The sequence below is a fragment of the Schistocerca gregaria genome, chromosome 5, assembly GCF_023897955.1.
Source record: "Schistocerca gregaria isolate iqSchGreg1 chromosome 5, iqSchGreg1.2, whole genome shotgun sequence".
Taxonomy (NCBI): Eukaryota; Metazoa; Arthropoda; class Insecta; order Orthoptera; family Acrididae; genus Schistocerca; species Schistocerca gregaria.
The window spans coordinates 399,646,261-399,663,975 of record NC_064924.1 but is presented as its reverse complement, the minus strand read 5'-3'; the positions used below and the strand labels follow the sequence as shown (position 1 = coordinate 399,663,975).

General features: G+C 41.4%; 1 protein-coding gene across 2 annotated transcripts in view; it reads left to right on the top strand.

Moving 5' to 3' along the window:
• The window catches only part of LOC126272264 (multiple C2 and transmembrane domain-containing protein), a 1,046,785-nt gene that overhangs the window by 757,545 nt on the left and 271,525 nt on the right, over positions 1-17,715 (top strand). The window lies entirely within an intron of this gene.

Sequence of the window (17,715 nt, the reverse complement as noted above, 5' to 3'; positions counted from 1 at the left end):
TGCCACAAGTGCGCATCTGTCTCTGATTTCTCGACCCTCTCTTACGGTGCCCTTTTAAGACCAAGAAAGTTCTTAATGTCATTGCCATTAGCTACTCCATTCAAATTACAACACTTTATGTCAAAAACAGTGTGCTGCACTGATCAACAATCTGGATCTGCATCCAGGTTTAATGAAATGCCTGTCCCAGTCTCGGTTCTCTAATTTAGGTTTCTTGACGTTTCTCCATATCACTTCAGGTTATGATTATGTAATTATTTCTTGAACAATGGTCCATATGAGTCTCCCTTAATCGTTTCCATTCTGGTGTATCGTGTCCGGTAATCAGTAATGAGTAATCCATAAGGCATTCATTTCCCCCTGTTTAACCCAAACCCTCTTCCTAACGTACCTTGCACGACCTTAAAGTTGCGAAGTAGTCCCTCTATTGCCTCCCGCTTTACGTTTTTTTCGGTCTTCCTATGAACAAAAAATACTTTGACTGTCACAAATTGAACACGCGCTGTCTTTCTCGTTGTCAAAACACGGAACACAATGAAGTCGTACTACCTGCTTACTCCAACAAAAGAAAAGTGAAGAGTCCCTTCCCTCACATATCGGAATAAAACTATCATTAATAGGTAAACAAACTGTTCGATTCGTAAAGAACAGTAAAGTAGTAGACCGGTCTGTGATGCAGATCCTCTCAGCCATAGGCCACAATCGCTTGTCAACACCGATGCAAGAAACTTTCATCTCAATAAAACATATTACCAGATACGATATCATAGATAACAAAACAATGCACCGACGTGATGAGAGACTAATTGCAATAGCAAAAGTGAATAATTTGAAGGAGTACCTATGTAATGTCGTATACTTCCGTATGTGATTTATAATTAAATAAGCACGTATGCAGATTATCGTGAAATAAACTACATTCCAGCTGCATTCATCAAACGGCAATATATTTCTCCAGTTACGTAGACTTGCTGTGCAGACAGGCAATTTGGTGCATTTTAACTCTCTATTAATCACAGGTGTAAACAATGACGTTTTCTGCGATAGGGGAAGAAATTTCATCGTAACACTAATTTGGAAAGTGAGTCCTGTTGCAGTGAAGTATAAAATTTCCATGGAGATTTACCCTCCACGTCTCAGACGCATTTGTCATTAAACTTTCCAAAAAAGTTCTTAATTTATCCCAACTCAGATTTCTGTTTACATCTCAGCTGTAAACACAAACGAAACCACGTGGCTTGTTCAAGGACGTTTCATTGCTGGTTACTGGCGACCCGACATGAGTCATTTGCTATACACCGAAACTGTGGCTCAAAGTCGGTCTTAAATATACAACGTGTTTACAAATTTCCCTTTCAAATAGTTAGATGTGAGGGCGCCGTATAGATAATGCTGCTGACATACTGACCTACGATACGAGTTAGCACTCGGTGCTCTTCTTCCTTTACATCAACAGCGGTTAGCGTTGCAATTGTCAGAGCCTTTGACAGATAAAAAGGCAGTAAGTGCCAGTCACAATAAATTACTGCCGCTCTTTCACCCATAAAACCCAGGAGAACGAAATGTTACCCATTACACGTTCGCTCTTGCAACAAGCAAAGCCTGCGACGTGGACGAAGGTCCTCTTTGAACCCACACAATTATGTTCCCACGCATTATAAGCTACATAAGAATTTGAAAGGGAAAGCAAGAAAACCCTGTGAACGGTGTTCACCTTAACTATTCCTGTGCTGTTATCTGCAGGAAGCTTTACACCAATTTTCTTATGTAATAACGACATTTCCAGGTAATCTACAGTGTTTAATAATCAAGACAATATTGCTTTTGTGTAAAATCCCTCAAAAGTTCCATTTCTTCATATCAGAAAAATCCCCTCTTCCTTTTTTCCGAATGTACTAGGATCGGTTGTAGCTACTAGGACAATAGCCACTGTTTTGTTCAATATATTCTAATGTTCCACAGTTTGTAGGTTCACTTTGCTACAGAAATATGTACAGAGTGATCAAATTTATCGTGTTTCGCCTTTCATTGTAAAAAGAAGTAGAAACTTGACATGTAGTAAGATTAAGATCCGCGAATTTGTGTATCGGAAACTCTTTTTAAAGAAGATGGATGCTTTTACATTGCGCTTAGTGGTGTGCATTGATGACGTGTTACCTTCACACTCTCTTAACTGAGCAGTAGTTAGTTATTCTGGAGGACGTTTATCTCCTTGTTTCATAGACTTGGTCTTCGATAGTAAGAAATTCTCTTGTTTGGATCTTATTTTAACATTAGTATCTTTGATTCTGAATGTCCGCAAGGTTATATTTGTTTCTATCAGAGCACATCTATATAAGTAAAAATTTAAATGTTCATTTGTTCAAAAACTTAAATCGCTGAAACCTCGTCACTGATTGCTTTGACACCATCTTTTGATTAGAGACAGAGAGAGAGAGAGAGAGAGAGAGAGAGAGAGAGAGAGAGAGGAGAACATTGTTAGGAAAAAACTGGAAAAGCTTTTGACCGATTTACTTCAAGTTTCTACATTGTACTCTTATAAACGTCCGGACACACACAAGCTACATATCTTTAATATATACAGGGTGATCCATTGATAGTGAACGGGCCAATATCTCACGAAATAAGCATCAAACGAAAAAACTACAAAGAACGAAAGTCGTCTAGCTTGAAGGGGGAAACCAGATGGCGCTATGATTGCCCCGCTAGATGGCGTTGCCGTCAAACGGATATCAGCTGCGTTTTTTTATTTTATTGGAACCCCCAGTTTTATTACATATTCGTGTAGTACGTAAAGAAATACGAATGGTTCAGTTGACAACTTTTTTCGCTTTGTGATAGATGGCGCTGTAATAGTCACAAACGTATAAGTACGTGGTATCACGTAACATTCCGCCAGTAAGGACGGTATTTGCTTCGTGATACATTACCCGTGTTAAAATAGACTGTTTACCAATTGTGGAAAAGGTCGATACCGTGTTGATGTATGGCTATTGTGATCAAAATGCCCAACGGGCATGTGCTGTGTTGCTGCTCGGTATCCTGGACGATATCATCCAAGTGTCCGGACCGTTCGCCGGATAGTTACATTATTTCAGGAAACAGGTAGTGTTCAGCCACATGTGAAACGCCAACCACGACCTGCAACAAATGATGATGCCCAAGTAGGTGTTTTAGCTGCTGTCGCGGCTAATCTGCACATCAGTAGCAGAGAAATTACGCGAGAGTCGGAAATCTCAAAAACGTCGTGTTGAGAATGCTACATCAACATCGATTGCACCCGTGGCATATTTCTATGCACCAGGAATTGCATGGCGACGACTTTGAACATCGTGTACAGTTCTGTCACTGGGCACAAGAGAAATTACGAGACGATGACAGATTTCTTGCACGCGTTCTATTTAGCGATGAAGCGTCATTCACCTGCAGCGGTAACGTAAACCGGCATAATATGCACTATTGGGCAACGGAAAATTCACGATGGCTGCGACAAGTGGAACATCAGTGACCTTGGCGGGTTAATGTATAGTGCGGCATTATGAGAGGAAGGATAAAATGCCCCCATTTTATCGATGGCAATCTAAATGGTGCAATGAATGCTGATTTCCTACGTGATGTTCTACCGATGTTATTACAAGATGTTTCACTGCATGATAGAGTGGCGATGTACTTCCAACATGATGGATGTCCGGCACGTAGCTCGCGTGCGCTTGAAGCGGTATTGAATAGCATATTTCATGACAGGTGGATTGGTCGTCGAAGCCCTCACGTTTACCGGATCTGACGTCGCCGGATTTCTTTCTGTGGGGAAAGTTGAAGGATATTTTCTATTGTGATCCACCAACAACGCCTGACAGCATGCGCCAGCGCATTGTCAATGCATGTGCGAACATTACGGAATGAGAACTACTTGCTGTTGAGAGGAATGTCGTTACACGTATTGCCAAATGCATTGAGGTTGACGGTCATCATTTTGAGCATTTATTGCATTAATGTGGTATTTACAGGTAATCACGCTGTAACATCATGGCTTCTCAGAAATGACAAGTTCACAAAGGTACATGTATCACATTGGAGCAACCGGAATAAAATGTTCAAACGTACCTACATTCTGTATTTTAATTTAAAAAACCTACCTGTTACCAACTGTTCGTCTGAAATTGTGAGCCATATGTTTGTGACTATTACAGCGCCATCACCAAAAAGCGAAAAAAGTGGTCCAACTAAAACATTCACATTTTTTCGTACTATACGAATATGTAATAAAAAAATGGGGCTCCTATTTTTAAAAAAACGCAGTTGATATCCGTGTGATCGATGGCAGCGCCATCTAGCGAGCCAACCATAGCGCCATCGGGTTTCCCCCTTCAAGCTAAACAAGTTTCGTTCTTTGTAGTTTTTTTCGTTTGACGTTTATTTCGTGAGATATTTGCCTTGGTCACGATCAATGGACCACTCTTTATAATTATATATAGTTGGTAAAATCTCGAAGATCTTAACCGATTTACTTCAAATGGACAGGGAGAAAACGTATATAGAGAAAGGGGAGGAGAAGATAGACCGAAAGGGGTGGGAGCAGAGGAGCTAATGAAGAGAGATGCAGGGGTGTAGGAAATGGGCAAGGAGAAGAAAGAGGAGGAAGTTAGGACGTATATCCAGATTCACATACATATTTATCAACTGCGAAGCGTTACCGGGTTCGCTAGTTATAAATAAATGAAGTTTGCTCCTCAAGTTCATTGTTGAATGCGTGTAAGGTTGACAACTATAATTACAGGATGGGTGTGTTGTAACATATATGTCTGAAAACGCCACGCGCAGAATCTCAGTTTTGCAGGGAGGAGGTGTTCGGTGCTCGGTTCCTATTTGAGATAGGTACGTGAGGTAAAAGTTTTTAGTTAAGCCCGGACCAGCGGTCATTTTCATCTGTCTTACTGTAGTGACGCTACAGCGTATTAACAAGGTTTGAGCTACGAACTAGTGCTGGCGCTCAAGCAAGTTGTGCGGATCGATTAACTCCTTTTGCAACGGATCGATTAACTCCTTTTGCAAAATATTTTAACTGGGCTGAAATTAATGCTCAACTAATGGCACCTTTTGCGTGAGCAACATTGGGATTTCGCGTGCTAAAACATGCAAAAGAAAATAAGTTTTTATTGGAGGCTTTTGAAGCGCGTCACTACTATACTTCGGACTTGCACGAATCAGTTCAAAGTTTGCACTAAGGTAGATAAGTGGATTAAGTCAGAAGGAATTTCTTTTATCCAATAATCTTTATCTATTGTCAAGACACGATGGTTTAAATTCGGACTAAATGTAGCACGTTAATCGCGTTCTTACGTAAGCTGAATGCGCGGAGACGATTTGAAGTAAATAAAATAAATAAAAAATGTATTCCTAGGATAAAATTGAAAACTTGTTTCCATAAATCTAGCTTCATTGTGAGTTTTTATTACGCACGCCATTTCTGTGTTTGAGACTTGTGAGAATCAGTTCAAATTTTGTAGTAAGAAGGTAGACAAATACATGTAATTATTGGTCCTCCTGTTTCGCGAAAGTTTTTTTCGTTGCCACGATACAAGCAGCATGGTTCGAAAGAGTAAATAAAATCTATACCGGATCAGTCGTCGCCTGAGTCAACAAAAATTTACCAAGTTATGGCGGTCTAATGTCAAAATTATGACAGCATAAAAGTTGGGAACCAGAATGAAAAACGCTCCTATCATAGTACAAAAAGAGGTGAATATGTCCTGGTCAGAGTTAGGTATGTAAAAGAAGGGAACCAGCTTTTCGTCTTATCTGGCAGCTTCAAAGACATTTACATCCAAACATATTGACATATTCGCTTCTTTTTTTTTTAACTGCTTCTCCCTGCTTCCCCAGCGCAGTGAGCTCTCATAGAAGGTGTTGATACACCTCAATGCAATCTTGCAATTTATAGGCTAGAGTCCCTGACCTATGCCCAAAATCCAGATGATGTCATGTATCATGCTTCTTTACTTGGCACGATGCATTATATTACATGACCTGGTCCTAATGTTGAAAAGCAAGAAAGCGTGAATATGCCAACATGTTTTGATTTAAATGTATTTGAAGCTGCCATATAATTCGAAACGCTAGTTCCCTTCTTTTACATTCCTAACTCTGTCCAATACATGTTCGCCTTTTTTTTGCGCAATAATAGGAGCAGTTTTCATCCTGGTTCTCACGTATTCCATATCTGCTTATCTATTCACTATTATTTCTCTGGGTCATCTTAGTAACTTTACTTCAGGGCCCACCCTCATTCATCGTACATTTGTTCTGTGAGAGCGTAGCGAATTCATGAGTCAGTCACGTGTAGTAAACAATGTGCAAATTATATGCTTATCTTCACCTCCAATTGTGCCCGAGCTGAATGACACTATGTTAAAGACACTGTTATAGACTGGCATTTCGGAGGTCGGAAGCTTAAATCCCTGTATGCCTATCATAGGTTTCCGTAAAAATCCATAAATGCAAATGCTGGTATGGTATCTTTGTAAAGCATTCTGCCGAATTGCTTCCACAAAATGTGCTTGTATTCTGTCTCTGTGACATCACTGTCGATGGGACACTTTTCTTCAATTTTCTTCCTAATTTATACTTTCCTTTATTATTATCATATATATTATATCAGGTGCACATCCCTTTTTCTCAAAACATACTAATCGCACAGGGAAGACTGAGGTATCGTTAGAAATGTTTTTTAACCGTCTTCTGACACTGCAACAGATTTTTCGCTAAAACATACTATTTGTGGGAAATTTTAACATAAAAGAGTATTTTAACTATCAATAATCAAAAGTATATCGTGGATGCCCAGCTTCATACCTATTACGAAGCTATCTTATAAATCAAGAATTAGACCCTCTCTTTTCATATCATCTTATTACAAATACAATTTTATTTGTTTTAAAGATGTATTAATTGGACAGTTTGTATACACCATTGTCATAGATAAGAACCGTGACAACTGCAGTAGTAAATTATCTCTGCTTTTATCCCCTAAGGAAAATGAATAACAGAAAGTATACGAAGATTACATTCTTACGTTAAATATCGTATACATAGAATATTATAATGTTCTGTAAATAATTTTGTTCATAATGAGGTGCATGGTAATGTATATGGACAAGAATGTATCATAATTTCATGATTTCATTTTACATCGTTCGGTTCATTTCCACAACTACTCTTATCCGAACGACGATATTTATTCCAAATACTGTCATTATTTAAAACAATAAAAATGCTAAAGTTTCGCACGGGTCCTCTGGACATTTATTATTTGCAAAATGAGGCCAAGAGCACGGAGCTCCTGTGATTGAGGCAATGAAATACGGAGGTAAATATTATGACACTATCATTTTCTGATCTACAACTAATTTCGCTGACGCCGCGCGGAATGGCCGCGCGGTTTGGGGCGCAATGTCACGGACTGCGAGGTCCCTCCCGCCGGAGGTTCGAGTTCTCCCTCAGGCATTGGTGTGTTGTTCTAGACATAAGTTAGTTTTCGTAGTATGTAAGACTAGGGACCGATGACATCGGCAGTTTGGTCCCATAGGGATTCACACACATTTTCTTTTTAATTCCGCTAACCTTAAAAAGCACCCTAAACTATATAATTTTATTCTTTTCCTCTGTATCCATAATTTACTTAGGTGCTATGTAAACAAATAATTCACTCTCTCCTTATACAGCTATTAATTACATTGTCATCATCATATACATTTTGTTTTACAAAAGAAATTACCACCACTACTTGGAAAATTACAGTGCTTTCTATTTTTCCGTTATCTGCCATTTATACATTAGTAGCATTCCGTTATTTCTTCTGCTACAGATTGTTTAAAACCATTCCAATTTTTACATGTTACATTAAGATTTTAGACTTTGTCTCCTAATGTTGCGACTCTTTCTGGGCTCGCCATTCAGTGTCTCTAACACACCGGCTTGCGCTTCCTTATTGTAGTTGAAAACGTATTACTGTTATGCATTTCATGCGGCCCTGTAAATTAAACTGAAATTTGGCTTAACCGTGGGAAATAAGTCACAGATGATCACGTAGCCGAAACATTTTACGCCTGCATCAGTTTCCAGAGTTAGATGCCCCATCAACACATACCTTCAACGGTTGCCGTAGTGTGTGTTACGATGACAGGATGACGTCAGAAACAAGACCGAGACTTTTTTCCCTACTTATATGGCCCAATATTGAGTAAGCGTATCAACTGACGTCGGTGTGAACAATGATTTAACTCTAGCCTTATGTCTTTTTCAGTTAACTTTCTTACGTCAGTAAGCACTACACGTAAGACTACCAAAAATCAGTGTTGCATAGAAGTTTTTGATATATCGTTAATTAAGGTATTTTTCTTCTTTTTCACAGATACATCGGTGGAAGAATGATACTTAACTACCTCCAGTAGAAGTGTTATTAACGTGCTTTCTTGCTCACAACCGCTATGGTAGAATTTCACTGAAAGCTGAAAAATATTGATTTATACGTCGCGCCGTGCGGGATTAGCCTAGCGGTCTCAGGCGCTGCAGTCATGGACTGTACGGCTGATCCTGGCGGAGGTTCGAGTCCTCCCTCGGGCATGGGTGTGTGTGTTTGTCCTTAGGATAATTTAGGTTAAGTAGTGTGTAAACTTAGGGACTTGATGACCTTAGCAGTTAAGTCCCATAAGATTTCACACACATTTGAACATCTTTTTTTATACGTCGCAGAAACTCGTTTCTGATCGTTTATACTTAGGTCACTGCCTATAATAAACATTAGTACAGCTGTTTCCTGCTCGTGAAATTATTTACTGTATCCTCTGCGTTGTTGTGACTAAATGTGTTAATGTCCGACTGCGAATCCAAAAGTTCGGAATCCGATCCTCAATCTGCCCTACAGTCATTTTATTCACTTATCACTTCTTTCTGCTCTGGAAATAACTTGTTATTACGAAAAATCCGCATTAGCACCGTGGGTCAAGATCCAGATTAAACTATAGATCCTGCTATAGATGGCTAGTTGCGCCAGTTTATGGGTGCACGCCACAAGCAATTGAACCGTGATTAGTAAATAACTTTGTGTTCTAAGCAAACTTCACGCTAAGAACAGCTTTTCCTGTAGCTATTAATTTTTGCAAAGCATGCTCGACATGTCTTAACCCATTTACTGTATGCATCATATGTACCCAACATGTGACGCAACCTCATGTATTTTCTCAACAGGGTAGTTTATTTCGCTTTGCGATAGGAGTGTCTTATAAAGGAAACAAATTGTGCTGCGCAGCGTGGAACTGAGATCTACGTGTAGAATGTGTCTCAAACCTTTCGGGTCATACTGGTGATAGTGGGTCCACGGCCTATAATATTTAGAAAGAGAACTAATGGTCGGAAATGCATATTTATTGTGTTATGGACGTCACAGCGCATAACAACAACGTAGCTAACAGTAATCGTTCTAAGTGACGACCGCTAGTCTTAATGCATGTACTGTAGCGGCGCATGCCTTTCTCTCGCAATCTGGCCAAGGGTCCCGGGTATCTGTTGTACACTGGAACAATGCTGCCGACGTATGGGCGGGCGTTGCTCAAGATTACCTGACAAGACCTTACTTGCTGCCTCCAAATTTGACTGTTCAGTGTTGCCTCGCGTTCCTGCGAGATGCGCTACCACAGTTGTTGGACACGTAGCCCTTGTTGTCCACGGCAGGATGTATTTTCAACACGGCGGTGCACCAGCTCTCTTTGATGTTAATGTCCGCGAGCATGATCTCACACGTTTGGGGTTACGTCCAGACGTCGGTGTCTGAAACCCTCGCTGAGACGGATGACGACCTCCTTCAAGGGCCCAAGCTGCCTGTCTCCTGGTATAAATGACACCAGGGATTTTTGATAGAGTGCGGCAGAACTTCATGGTTCGAATGGCTCTGAGTACTATGGGACTTAACTTCTGAGGTCATCAGTCCCCTAGAACGTAGAATTACTTAAATCTAACTAGCCTAAGGACATCACACACATCCATGCCCAAGGCAAGATTCGAACCTGCGACCGTAGCGGTCGGGCGCGGTTCCAGACTGTGGCGCCTAGAACCGCTCGGCCACTGCGGCCGGCAGAATTTCATGCGGCGTTGTCATGCATACATGTAGACTGGCGTTCATCGCTTTGAACAATTACTATGTGCTATGCAGTTGTTATGTGTTGGACGTTGTATACGGCCATAACACAATAAATATGCATTTATGCATTTGTTCCCTATTTCAATTAGGGCAGTTAAACAAATATCGTTAGATCGATATTATTCCTAAAGATATTGAAATATACCAGCGACGTAATTCCCCGATATATCGATATCATAATGAAAACGTCGAGTGCCGATATTTTTATTTCACATTATTTTTCACAATTTCCAGTAATATATGAAGCTGTCCTTGTGAAATTTTAGTAGAACATAAGTTTTCTTTCACTGTGTGAGGGATTCTTTCTAGTGTGCCATTTCTTCACATCGGCATTATTTTATAACAGTTGCTGCAAATGATGGACAAAAATCTAAATGACAAGATTGGCCCTTGCGGTGGGCAGAGACGTGTGGGAGCAACCGAGCGACGGCCCCATTGAACACATTTTATTGTGCCACTTACCTACAGTAACCATTTTAGTATAGTGGTTATCGGCATGTGGGTACGCACGTCCTTTTCGTTTCGGTTCTTGATCTGACTGGGATAGGTAGGCCGCTCGTATACTCGTATTCACAATGTGAAGCCGATATTGTTATGGCCCGATACATTTAAATGCCTTCTGTCGTATATCGATATATTTCACGATCTCGCCAGCCGACCATGGTTGGTTTTAAATATCGATATATCGGATTCACGATATTTTTAAAAATATCAACATTTCTTATTTCAATATAACTGGTTGTGACGCACTGTTACCTTTTTGTTTGACCCCTAAAGGTTTGAGACACCCTGTATACTCGACAAGCCACGTCACGATGAACGACAGAGGGTACTTCGAGCGTGGGTGGGTCTGCTATTCTGTTATTCTGCGCAACGGATTAATCTGAGATGTACCCTTTACCCTGTGGCTCCTGCAAGATGCAATTTCCACCCCCACACTACTACAGAAGTCAGACGTACGCTCCTAACGTTCTAAAGAAAACTTTCAGCAATAAATATCTTCTGGAGTCGTCCGCTGTAATGAAATGACACAAAAATTCACAAAATTTCTTACGTAATTAGTGGGATACTTGGGTATTGGAGTAGTGCTAGTTAGTGTAAGAAAAACATGGAACTAATGAAAGTTATTATTTATTTTGTAAAAATTCTGAGAAATCACAATGGCACTTTGTAATGAATTGAACAAGTGATATCCTGGTTCTTTTCGGAATGTGAAGTTACCTCTCAAGGATAGTATTTGCTAATGAAATTTCTATACAAAATTTAAGATGGTTGTTGACTTGGCAGAATGGCTGAGAGGCGCGCCTACTCAACTTGAATAATTATCCTTTAGAATGTTGCTAGGTATGGTCGAGGCTGTTGCGTGTGAAATGCAGTGAATGGTGCAGTTGTGGAGGAAATATGGGCCTCGTAATAGCTGTAGGGCACAATACTGTAAGCTGCGATGACTGCTGTCTGCGCCGCTCGCTGCTGACAAATAAGATAACTCTCGTTCTATCTGGATTGACCTTCACCAATCAGACTCTCCCTACGCCTTGATGAAATCAAGGATTCCTGTTCGCCCCTAGTCCAACTATTGGCGTGGTACACCGGTCAGATAACCAGTCCACCGCAATGCCACTCACAAATTCGCTCACAGGCGTTTAACTATAACTGTCCGTTCACACTACACAAAAAGTGTGTCGGCTAACACAGTGAACAACGCTTAATCGCAGGGACTCAATATTGAGAGTCGCACTTCGATTCGCTCTCGACAGAGGTGCTCTCCCAGTGAAGTACTGAGGAGAGACTTGTTCCTCGCTCCTAGAGCGACAACAGAACGGCGCCTCTCCACGCCAGACCTGAAGGGGTATATCTTTCGGTCTCTTCCATTATTCCTTCAGCTCTAGGCGTCAGAAATATCGTCTGCCAATCAGCAATGCTCTTCTAAAACGGGAGAATGACGTTTCGTTTAAGGCGACCAGTCCGGTAATCTGTAGTATCGGCGTTTGGCGTTTGCTGTCTCCCTGTGAAAATCTCTGAAACTGCGTGCTATGTGTAAAGAATGCGTAGGCTGGCCGCTCTCACACAATGTAGTGGAATTTGCTTTTAGGCCGAACACGGGGTCGTTCCTCCTTTCCTCCGGGCGAACGCTGTCCGCTCCACGGGCGTCCACTGGCCGACGTAGATGGGTTGGGACTGGCCTCCTGGCGTGCGGTTGCCTCTCTCGAACTAAAAGCTCCTGTGACCGTCGTGTCTGGAATGTATGTGTGTACGCCAGCCTCGAGTATTTCAATCACGGTGCGCACTTGCGATTTATTAGTTATTTGCATATCGTTTACATGAATTCATAAAACATTGACTCTATCTTATCGAGTTTGGGTTCGAATGAAGCGTCCTGATGTGAGGAATATGACTGTGAGGGCGGAATATGTAAGCAATGAAGGTCAGGAGAGCACGACGTCTTACAGTACTTAGTGTATCACTGTCACTTCCTCAATTTCCAGCTCCAATTAGGAATGGTTCGTGGAAGGACGATTGCTGGTTAGCCTCTACGTGAGCTCGAATCTCTCTAATTTTATCGTGGCGATCCTTTCGCTAGATATACGTAGGAGGAAGCAATACACTGGTGGACTGTTCTAGGAACGTACGCTCCAAAATACAACGTGGCGCTGAACACCTCTCCTGTAGCGTCTGCCACTGGTTGTGGATGAGCATCTCCGTGACGATTTCGCGCTTATTATATGAACATGAGACGAAACGCGCTGCTCTTCTTTGGATCTTCTCGATTTCCTCCATCAAACCCATGTAATTCGGATGCCAGTTCGACGAACAATACCAGGTATTTGTCGAACGACAATTTGTAAGTTTACTCCTTTGTGTATGGACTGATTTTCTTGAAGGTTCTTCCAGTTTCGATCCGACATCTGTTTTACCTGCGATCAGTTTTGTGTGGTCGTTTCACTTTAAATCGCTCTTTCACGTTCTCCCCCGTTATGTAATGGATGCGACAGCTTCCAGTAATACTTCTGCAATCGGGCGACCAAACAGTAATAGATATTTCTACCTGTTTATACGCAATACGTTACATTTGTTTTCGTTGAGGAGTGGCTGTCGATCACTGCACCAAGGGTCGATCTTCTGCAGGTCTTCCGACATTTCACACAATCGTCTAACGCTGTGACGACTCTCTATGTAAAGCTGACACCCTCGTGCAATTTCCGACCTTTACAGATAAACTGAAAAGCAATTCCTTGCTTTTAGGCCTGAAGATTTGCCTATGGTAACAATGATGCGGTTTGTTCTGTATTCTAATTACAAAGCTATCCGGACATTCCGCACGGCCTTATTTTGGTCACTAGACAGTAGTACGCAACCGTGTCGAAAGCCTTCCGCAAGTCAAGGAAAACGGCATCAACCCGACCGCCGCAAACAGACATCTTACAAAAAGCAGCTCGCTCTGTTCCTCCGTGAGACCCACAGTGTTGTAGAATTGATATTTTTAAAAATATTGGTAATCTGACATATCGATATTAAAGACCAATCGTTATCGGCACTAGTTATATCGACAGTAATAGTCGATTTATCGATGAAAAATATCGGCTATTTTAGATATACTGCCAGTTTCACAACTATATACTTAAATATGATATTCTGTACATCAAAAAGCTAGCAACCTTCTTATCCCCCTTAGAGCAAGAATTGGAAGGAAAACGAAGCACGTTGACACCTTTGGCGGTAACCACTATGCTGACAATGGTAATTGTAGGTAAGTGTCACAATAAAAGGTGTCCGATGGGCACGTCTTTAGGTTTCGTCACATGTGGGATTTGTCTGGAACAATTCATGTCGACTTCCAGCGACGTAGCAGCTGCAGAGTCAAAATTGCGTCGTGAAGTTAAAACGTAACAGCTTCTGTTGGTAGAACCTAGCATCGATTACGTCAGCATTTCCACTCACACGTCTCCGCCAATCGCAAAGACCGATCTTGTCGTTCAGATTTTTGTTCGCCAGTTTTAGCAACTGTTTTTGAAGAATACCGACCTGAATAAATAGCAGGAACAACTTCAAATATTTATTGAAAATTGTGAAAAAATAGTATAAAATAAAAATATCAGCCCTCGATATTGCCATATCGATATTCGGTAGAAAAACATAGAGCTTATATCGACACTTTTTGGAAAAAAGACGATATATCGCTGTTTTATCAACAGCCCTGTTGTAGACATCGGCGCTTAGGTTGGCAGTGTGTTCCTTGACTTCAGGGACGCATTTGACACGGAGTCGCGCTGACGTTCAGTGAAAAATTCGCGAGCTGATGGGACATCAGTTAATTACTAGAGGGATTGTCTTTAACATCTGGACGTCTCTCCTCCACCTGTGGTGAGTTTTGGTGGGGCCCATCTTTCCCAACCTCCTCAGGCGAGGTTTAACCAGTAGTCGGGTAAAAATATGAAAAAGTTACACGCCAGCTCTGAGCAGTATTCAGATGGACAGATAGAGAAAAAGGCTCCACGAAAACAGTGTTAACCACTTTGATGGATCCCTAAAACACCTTTTATTGGTATATTATATACATTAAATGTCACTGAACCTTTACTTACTTTGCAGATGAGACAACATTATTTGTGCCTTCCTTTGAACCACGTGATTATGTATCTTTTCAATCTCTTGGTTTATATGATCAGTAAGAGAATTCTTATCTGTGAACTTGTTCCACATACGATTTTCTTGCTCGCACATGTGTTTTGACTACTCGGCATGTCGTTTAATATATGTATAGAAAAAGTTTTGAAACAAATTCATGTTGAACACAATGACATCAGCTGTATACGCATTCCAGAATACCATGACTGACTGACAGACAGTGATTTCGATAGGCGCGGCACTGAACCCCCAGGACGAAATTGACACATGAGTGGCAGTTGTTTCAGATCGGTGAATCCCGGGCACGCATACACGTAAAGCATTCTGATAGGCTACAAAGGCTGGTAGGCACTTTAATATTTTCCATTATATTAATGTACATTATCGGAATTAAAAAGTTGGTGTGAGATTGTCATTGTCCCCCCTTTCCCTTTAAATGAGATTTTGTTGTGAAATTTTGCAGGACAACCCCCCGCCCTATTTTCTGTTCATGAAATTAATTGAGTATCGGACAAGATTTTCGACTGGAGTCGAGACTTCTTTGCAAATACAGCACAGCACGCCGCCCTTAACGGGAAGATACCGACAGATGTAAGGGTAATATCACGTATGGCCCAGTGGACTGGGATGTGGCTGTTAGTATTAACAATATGTATAAATGATCTATAGATAACGTCGGAAGCTGCTTAAGGGTGTTCGCAGATGGTAGATGATTTGCTCGGCTAGAAGTAGCTAGCAACCCCTGAAGACAGTATAAATTTGAAACATGATCTGCAGAAGATTGATGAATGGTGCAGGAACTGGCAGCTGAATTTTGACGTAAATAAATGTAACATACGGCGCATAAATAGAGAACAAATCCACTAATGGACAATTACACTATTGATGGCAAATCGCTGCCCTATCGTAAAGAATCAATGCATCACCATCGGTAGCGATCTTAAGTGGAATGACCACATAACCAGTAGGGAAAACAGATGCCAGACTGAGATTCACAGGCAAACCTTAAGGTAATGTAATTTATCCACGAAAGTAGTCACTTACAAGGCGCTAGTTTGATCGATTCTTGAGTACTGCTCATTAGGCGGGGTCCCTATCAGGTTGCATTAATAGAAGAGATATAAAAGATCCAACGAAGAGCGGTGTATTACGTCACGGAATCGTTTGGTCTGCGCGAGAGCGTTGCGGACACGCTCCACGAACTCTAGCTGCAGGCGCTACAAGAGAGGCGCAGCGCATAACGGAGAGGTTATGGAACTGGGAAGAGAAGATCAATTAGTGTTACCAGAAGTACCCCCCACCGTACACCGTCCAGTGGCTTGCAGAATATTCATGTGGACGTAGGTATGTGCTGCCTTCTCGCGGGCGAATAGAGCGAGAAGCGTTTCACACGATCTTCGTTTTCGGCGCTCGTGTCAGTTCTTACACAGTATATTTTCAGTCTGTTCTGAAAAATTATTGTGCGCCCTGTAACCTTAAACCATGGCCAGCTACGACATGTAGCGCTTCGGCCTTAAGTAATCTGTCAGAAGACCCTGAAACCACCAAAGATATTCACAGATTGGAATCCTGTTACTGCGGGATAAATAAAAAAAGAGAAAATTAATAATTCAGACAGTGTGAAACGCAGCTTCTTGTTTGGGGAGTAAAACATGAAGCAAAGATTTAGAAGAAATTAATTATTTCTGAACAAGTTCTAACTCACCGGCTTTTCATATCTATGTTACTGTACTTCGGAAACATACAATGTTTCCTTTCCGAATGGGTTTACGTCTATTAGTACGTCTCCCCAGCAACAGTACTTCAGAGTGTCGGTTCTGTCCCTCCATCAGAGAGAGATCTTAGTTTACAACTGGCAATCAGGTCGTGTCCGGCTGTTCTTAATCCTCATTAATCATCCGTTCGTCTGCACCTAGCTATAGCCGGGAAACACCGCAATTACACCCGACTCTTGTCGGATCCACAGCAAATCTTCCCAAACAAATAGCTCCTTTTCTTATAAGAACACTGTTGAAATCTAATGCCTCGCTGAGACCGTTAAAGACTGAGCTCTTTGTCTTTCGCAGGAGGATACGCGTTTATGGGAGCTGGGACACGTTTGAAGGAACCTTCCTTTTATCCACATGAATCGAGTTAGAAAAGCGATATGCAATCCAGTAATGAATAATATACAATGATTTGGACCTAGCTTTTACCGGGGCTGCTTCTTAATCCGTACCTCTCATTCGGATTTCTGCAGAGGCCGCTGCATGGTAGAAATTCTGATGTATATCACCAAATACAAAGAGCAGGCAGCGACACTTTCTTCTGCCTTTCCTTTCTGCATTATTTGCGATAGCACAGTCAGTCTCTGGTGTCAGAACTTTTCCCAAATCTTTTTCCACTGGCTGTTTAAGAGTATCCGCTTTTACCAAGTTTGCTTTTCTCATATGCCCGAATACACTTAGAGACAGCCATGTGTAACACTGCGCGTCAGTATCGCAGCACGCTCGGTTTTTGCAGCTTAGTGATACACTTTCACAGTCTGTGGTTGCATGTACAGAAATCGTGATGATCTGCAGAGAAGTCTTTATTTCAAGCAAATGCATGGTGGTCGCTAATTGTGTATTCTGTGGCGTTGATTTGTATCAGTCTTCCTTCTTCGAATCATCGCAACAACGAAGTACTTAGTGTTGCGGAATGACAAGCTCAGATGGTGAGGGGTGCCGGAGAAGAGCAGATGTAACCAGTTTTACACAATGGTTGCCCCCTCCCATTTTTTTAAATCTGTAGGACTATATACCACATCCTAACTGCCTTTTCAGCCTGTCCTTTCTCTTATAAACAACAGAAAAACTTCACTACCCTCACTTGTCACACTGGTGTTGTATATAAGGAGCAGTCAAATGAAAATG